We start from the raw sequence: 7,581 nt of genomic DNA on the forward strand, positions 1-7,581 counted from the left end.
GTTTATTTGTGTTACGCTTATTAATTTGTGCAGTTATTCAGTGTCTGGTAAGTTAATGTTCAAGAAAAACATTAATTTCTATTAAAATGTTCTATTATTTTATGTTAACCATTGCTCAATTATATTCAGCCCTTTTTTATTCAGCATGTCTCTATTGAAATAAACCTATGTTTCTGTGAAAATTGAAGCTTTTGTTTCTTTGCGGCCCACATACCAGTAAACTTAAACTTTGTTTATTTGACCCATGTTAGCCTTTGCGTTGGACATGCTTGATGTACAGGGTGACACTCCAAATAACTGAGCCACCTGGCCAGCACTTTCCTGTTTGTTTTTGTAAAGTATAACGTAAATGCAGTTTTAATGTTATATATAGGCTAATATAGAGGTATAAGACTTCCAAACTATGAAATCAATTTTTTGTATTATTTCTATTAATATTTGTCTTATTTCATTAAACCAGAAGTTGCAAACTTGTGTCCTGCTGCCAATGGGGTCCATGGGTGGTTTTTCAATTTTACCCAAATAGTATGTTTAAATTGTCAACATTAAACATTAGAAGATGATGCATCAAAAATTAAAATTCTAATTTCTCTTTAAAAATCAGAGTATGGGGCCCTGATTCTCATCTGGCCTCAGTCAGCCAAAATGGAAAGATAGCTGCCTCTCTCAGTGGCCACTTTGCAGTAATCCCATGACTCCAAGTCATCTCCCTGACACCATGGCCAATGCCAGGTGCCATTTGTCACCTGGTGCCTCAGATGCTTCCTGCCACCCAGCCCGCACGACTCATTTGTATCTCCTGCCTAGCTCCTCCAGGCACTGGAGTGTGTGACCCTGTCTTAAGGGTACTTCAAAACCAATTGCTTTTGAACAGCATCTGATGATGAAGACAGATATTCCACATTCAGACCAGTTCTACTGCATTTCCCTGGGATGCCAGACTACGCTCCTGAGCAGAATCGGGGCTAATTCATTTAAAGAATGCCCATTAATCAAAAGGAGGTCCAATCTAGCTCAAGTCTTTCTAAGAGGCTACATAATTTGCCATGTTGAATAGATGTGCATATTTTATCTTGAGAGTATTTTGTACAGCAAAAGGAAATATACTGCTTATAGAGACTGCTGTCTTTCAGAAAATGCAGATGGTTACAGTATTTTACCAAAAAAAAATAAATTATATAATAGTTTAAAAACCACTCTAAAAAACTTACCTTCAGCCAATCAGATTTAACAGCCCAAGATTATTCAATGGGCAACGTATTCTATATTTCATAAAAAATGTAGTTAAAATATCTTACAATATTTCTTAGCAGGAGCTTGAAAATTGAACAACAGGTTGCCCTTTCCCAAAACTAAATATAACCTGGCGCTGGAAAGATAAGCCTTTCCCTTTGATTTTTATTCCCCCGATCATGTGTCCTGAAAACAAGTCTCAAGAAAATTCAAGGTAAAAATCTGTTAATAAAATATTAGGTCGAGGTTTAATTTTGAAAACTACATGTTATGGTATTATTTTTCTCCTGCAATTCAAGTGTCTTTTTTCACCAGGAAAGCTAAAGATCTGTGGATGAATTCGGGTGATTTGGGTTTGCATTCCAACCCTCTTACTTTTTGTCTGTGTGATTTTGTTTCTGAGTTCTTTATCTGTAAAATAAGATAAAAATCCTATTTCATAGACTCATTCAGAGAATAAATGCAGTTTTATGGCCTAAGTACATGGCAGAGATTCAATAAATGAATGGCCTTTATTTTAACCAGTGAGGGTGATTCATTCTCTCTCTCTCTCTCTCTCTCTCCCTCTCTCTCCCCCCTCTCTCTTTCTCTCTCTCTCATCTTGACTAAACAGTATTTCATAGGACCTAAGAAAAACTTCCTAAAAAAGTAAGCAGTGCACCCTTGTTTCCATTTCATTTTAAGAAACTTTATCCAGCCAACAAAAGGTAAGGCAATGAATATAGTATCCATAACACAGCATTGTTTAAGCTAATAGCTAGTCATCACTCCTGAGTCTCTTGCTGAATCTTATAATACTCAGGTACAGACTCTAAGAAAGTCCACAGAAAAGTAAATATTTCTTTTAAAAATTAACTTTTACTTCTAAAAGATCACAAAAGCTATTAGCACATCAAAAAACGAGTTTCCAGGATGTTAGCTGGTATTCCAAAGAACAGTGTTAATGAAATGGGGCAATTCAAGATGGGCGCACAGCACCCCAGTATCAGTCTGATCCTCCCTATTCTTCCTCTAGTCATCTGGTATCCCATCCTCTTTTTTCTTTGCTTCTCATGCTCTTGCTCTCCCTTCCCAAAGCAAAAAATTGAATATGAATGATGGAGAGTTTGGATTTATAGTTAACATTTTTTTTTAGCCCTTACTATTGACTAATCGCTAAGATATACATTTTATGCCTTATCTCAACCAAGGTTGACAAGAAGTCACAGACGGCCTGGCCAGAGTGGCTCAGTGGATGGAGCATCACCCCATGCACCAAGAGGTCACCAGTTCGATACCTGTCAGGGCACATGCCTGGGTTGCAGGGCTCAATCTCCAGTAGAGGGTGTGCAGGAGGTATTCGATTGATGTTTCTCATAGATATGTCTATCTCTCTCCTTCCCTCTTTCTCTAAAAGCAATTAAAAAACATACTAGTATTTAAAAAAGAAAAAGAAATCACAGAAGAATCATTGCCCCACTTAAGAAGCTGGTGAGATCACACATTCCCTCGGCTAGGGCTAGAACTGAAGCTTGATTTGTCTGAATTCAAGCTACTTATAAATGCGATAATCCTATCTAATAATAGACAAACATGGTAATTGACCGTACTTTCGCTACGCCTCCCATTGGCTAATGAGTGTGATATGCAAATTAACCACCAACAAAGATGGCGGTTAATTTGCATATGTAGACTCCAAGCAGTGGAGCGAAGCCTCACGGCTCCCGGGCCGGCGGAGCAGCGAAGTCTGATGTTTCCAGGGCCGGCTCCGGCCAGAACTCGGCCAGGGCGAAGGTCTGGGCCCCGGGTGCCGGAGGCAAACCGATGCCAGCAGCCAGGGGAAAGGAAGGTCTATTGCACAAATCTCCTCGTGCAACAGGCCTCTAGTCCTATATAATAAAAGCCCAGTGACCATAACGGCAGAACAACCAGAACGACCCCTCGACCAGTCACTATGAGGTGCACTGACCACCTCTTGGTCTCTTTCCCCGGCTGGCAGGCTCTGATCACCAATGGTGAACAGGGAACCAGGGTGGGTGGTGGGGGATGTGGGCGGGGCCAGACCAAGGCCCCTGCCCCGCCTGTCACCCCACAAAAGGTGACCAGCAGCAGGGGTGGGGCTGGGGAGCAGGCAGAAACGGCCAACCTCTCAGTCCCTCCCCCAGCCGCCAGGCTCCCATCTCCAGATGAGGAATGAGGAACCGAGGTGGGTAGTGGTGGTGGTGGGGGGGGTAGGGGGCAGGGCCGGCTGCTGGTAGCTGGGAAGATGGCCCTGATCGCACGCTAGGCCCAGGGACTGTACCCACTCACGATATCATGCGCCGGGCCTCTAGTCATTAATAATGTTTTCTGTTTTGTTTTGTTTCAAAGGCACTGAATAATGTTTTTATATTTTTCTTTTAAATTAAAAATAATCAACTTATTCTTTGCTTGAATTGGTTCCATGGTTGTTGATTTTGTTTAGTTACTTAAAAACATTTTATTCCATGTAATACCTTAACCAATGAAGAAATTAAAGTTTAAAAAAATAAAAATAAATATAAAACTTTTTATTCTTATATGATTATGGTGGTGATTATCAAGATCTCTCTTTTGCTCTGCAACTCTTCTAGTCACATTTCAATATCTTACTGTCTTCTTTGATTTTTTTAACATGCTATTTATTTTTTTTCTAGATCTTAGAATATTAAAATACTTGAAGGAGACTTTGGAAATAATTTTTGTGAGTCCCTCATTTTACAGTTGAGAAAATTAAGTTTCAGAGGGTTTGAATGGCCAAAAAGTAGCTAGTGGCAGAGCCAAAAATTATATTCTGCACCCTTTCCAATTTTCTATATGCTTTCCTGATTATAAGTAAAAAAAAAAAAAGAAAAAGAAAAAGAAAAAGAAAAAAAAGGAAACAAAAACCATCATTAGGCCCCCAAATAACTTTAAAGGTCTATGCAACAATATCCACAATGGCCTGTTAGACTCATTACCATGCCCCACACCCCATCCTTGATAAGTTGTTCCTTTATGGCTTATATTATATTCACTAAATCAATTAAGGTTCTGGGTTATTATTTAGTCAAATGAATTTAACTTTGTTGGAATACTTGTTCCTTGGTGTACATAAAGAAAGAAATGTTTGAGTCATGTTGGCAGTTCACCCCAAAGGGTCATTTGAATTTTTTTGTTTAAAAGCTCTACTTCATATTTGGATGTGTGGTCTAGAATAGAATAGCTGTCAACATTTCCTCATAACTGAGCCCATGCAACTTGCATGTTGGCAAGTTACAATGGATAGAATAGTGTGCTAGATTTACTCTGGAAATTTAATATTAATAACATTTTTCTTAAAAAGAAACCAAATGAACCCTTGGAGTGTGTGTGTGTGTGTGTGTGTGTGTGTGTGTGTGTGTAAGAAAATGAATGTGGAAGGAAAGGCGCATCTTGGCTGCAATCTTGGCTATAAAAAATGACTCAAAAAAAACTGTGTGTGCATATAATGAGAAGAGAAGCAGGGAATAGACATACTAGGAGAAACACATGTTAACACTTAGAACATTTTGTGAATATACAGAAATGCTATGGACTATTTTTGTAATTATTCTATAAAGTCTGAAATTACTTGAAAATAATTTTTTTAAAAATTGGCAATGTGATGTGACATTTACTTAAAGAATGGCATCCTCATAACTTAAGACAAACAATGAGCTGTAAAACTACTTTTTCACTTCAGTTAGAAGTCAGGTGTGTTAAATTATAACAGGACAAGAAAAATCTAAATTTTGTGAGGTGGAGCTCTCTGTAATTTTAGGTGATGTCAAAATCCTCCCCACCCACTGCACCATCCTGTGGCTTCTATTTTTCCTCCCACTATTATTGTACACTAGAGGCCCAGTGCACGAAATTCGTGCACTGGTAGGTCCCTAGAGGCTGCCAGCTGTGGGCTGGGGCCTCCCTCTCTTCCCCCCGCTGGCTCTGCCCCCTGGTCGAACTCCTGGTCGAGGGGACAATTTACATACTATGCTTTTATTTTATAGGATTGGATAGAGCTTTGCAAAAATTTCAACTATCTTTTGTCCCAGATTTCCTCCACCCAAGATGCCTCTGCCTCCAGTTTCCTCCAATCACCACCCAGAATTGCCACTTGCTGGTGGACAGATTGACCCATGACTTTAAAGTGAAATTCATTCTCTCCTAAGGGTTCCCTCAACAGCCCTACATTTTAAATATGTTATGTCTAATTGCGGATGGAAAGGTCTTTTTGAAGGGATTTTAAGTATTAGCAAGCAGTGGTGGAGATACTGCTGTGTGTATCTGTTCTTATATGCCCAAAGGAGGTCCTAAAATCCCATATGGACTAGGGGCTGACAGGAAAGTTAGCCAAAATGCCTGTCATCTGCACTGCATCCTCACAGCCTTATCTCCCATATTTTGATGCAAGTTCCTTTTGGAACCTTTTCTCTTTTTCCTACCAAGAACATTCTTAAGTTCTTCTTTTCTAAAAAATCATTATCTAAATTAGTTTTTCATAAAGCACAAACACACTGTGCCAGATTTGAGGAGATGTGGTGGGTTAGGAAGGCTCCTATGTGGCCTCACATGGCATGTAGAAAATGAGATTTGGCAGCTGGAGTAAAATTATTCATTGTAGTCATGGAGGCATCAGAATTTTAGTTGATTAAAAAAACAGAATGGCATTTGCAAATGTAAAAGGAAAATGCTGTTAAAAATGATTATGAAAATAAATAGCTTATTTAGGATTTATTATTTGAAAGAAATAGGAGCTCTCAAACTATATTCCTATTATCCTGTAAAATTGAAAACAATAGGACATCTATAAAATCATTTTAATTTTTAGATAATAATCATGAGTTAGAACAAGAATAAGGAAGACTTACCTAAAACACTCAGTAGAAAAAATATTTCCTAAAATAGAAAAATGTAGAAAATTGAAACACAGTCATTCAAAATAATTCTGAAATGGACAGTGAATAGTTGTCATTTCAGTTTTTTGTCATTTAGATAATGAAACAATGAAAACTTGAAACATGTACATGAATAACAAAATTACCATGTATATGGACCATGATGCATCCAGTGACACACAGTACTAGACATTTACTATTCAGAGGTAGAGATAATATATTAGAAAGAAAGTGTGAACCATCAATCCTTCTCCCTACTAACTTTGTGAGTTTTGGCAAATTACTTGGACTCTCTGACCCTCAGTTTCCTCATTTATAAAATGGAGGTGAAGTGCCTGGCATATAATAGACACTTAACAAATGGCAGCTACAGTAGCTATCAAAACAGTTAACACGTATTGAATATTTATTATGTGCCTGGCACTTTTATTAACTCAAGTATTTTAAGGTTTTTTGTTTCCTGTACTGTACAGGCTAAAACTACCAGTAAAGTTTTTTTAAATATATTTTTATTAATTTCAGAGAGGAAGGGAGAGGGAGAGACAGAAACATCAATGATGAGAATCTTTGATTGGCTGCCTCCTGCATGCCCCTGACTTGGGAACGAGCCTGCAGCCCTGGGAATCGAAATGTGAACTCCTGGTTCACTGGTGGATGCTCAACCACTAAGCCACGCCGGCCAGGCAACTTTTTTTAAAAATGTTTTTAATCTAGGAGAAAGCACTCAGTGTCAGCTATAGGTTTTTCATGGATGCCCTTTATTAGGGTAAGGAAGTTTCCTTATAATCCTACTTTTTTGAGAGTTTTTAGCATAAATGTTTGTTGAATTTTGTTAAAATACTGTCTCTGAAGTATTGGCTTTCAAAGCAGCTGGCAGCCAGACCTGAGTTCAGTATCAGGTAGACTTTTTCTGTCCTCTCAAATGTCTATGAACTTTTTCAATATTTGAAATTAAATATAATTGTCTAAGTATGTTCTAAACCCTTATATATAATAACATTTTTATGAGATTATTGTATTGAGCTTCTTGATTTGTAGCTCCCTTAAAAATCACCTCTGTATCTGATATCTATCCTAATAAAAGGGTAATATGCTAATTAGACCAGGAGACATTACAGATGACCTTCCGGACAAAGCCGTGGCTGGGAGGGGGCAAGCCACCAAGGCTGGGAGGGCCCATCAGAGCCCAGCCAGTTGGGCAGGGTCTCCCTCTGCGCAGCATTGATCACAGAGCCCTGGCAGGGTGGGCAGGGCAGGTAGGGCCTCCTTGTGGGCAGCAATTGATCGCAGGGCGGGCAGGGCCTCTGTGTGGGCAGGGATTAATGGCGGAGCCCAGGCCAAGTGGGAAACGCCTGCCTCTGCTCTGCCATTGATCCCAGAGCCCTGGCAGGGTGGGCAGGCAGGTGGGGGGAGGGGGGAGGCAGTTGGGGGTGAGCAGGCCAGCAGGGTGGGGACA

Source organism: Myotis davidii, unplaced genomic scaffold (genome assembly GCF_000327345.1).
Source record: "Myotis davidii unplaced genomic scaffold, ASM32734v1 scaffold575, whole genome shotgun sequence".
Lineage (NCBI taxonomy): Eukaryota > Metazoa > Chordata > Mammalia > Chiroptera > Vespertilionidae > Myotis > Myotis davidii.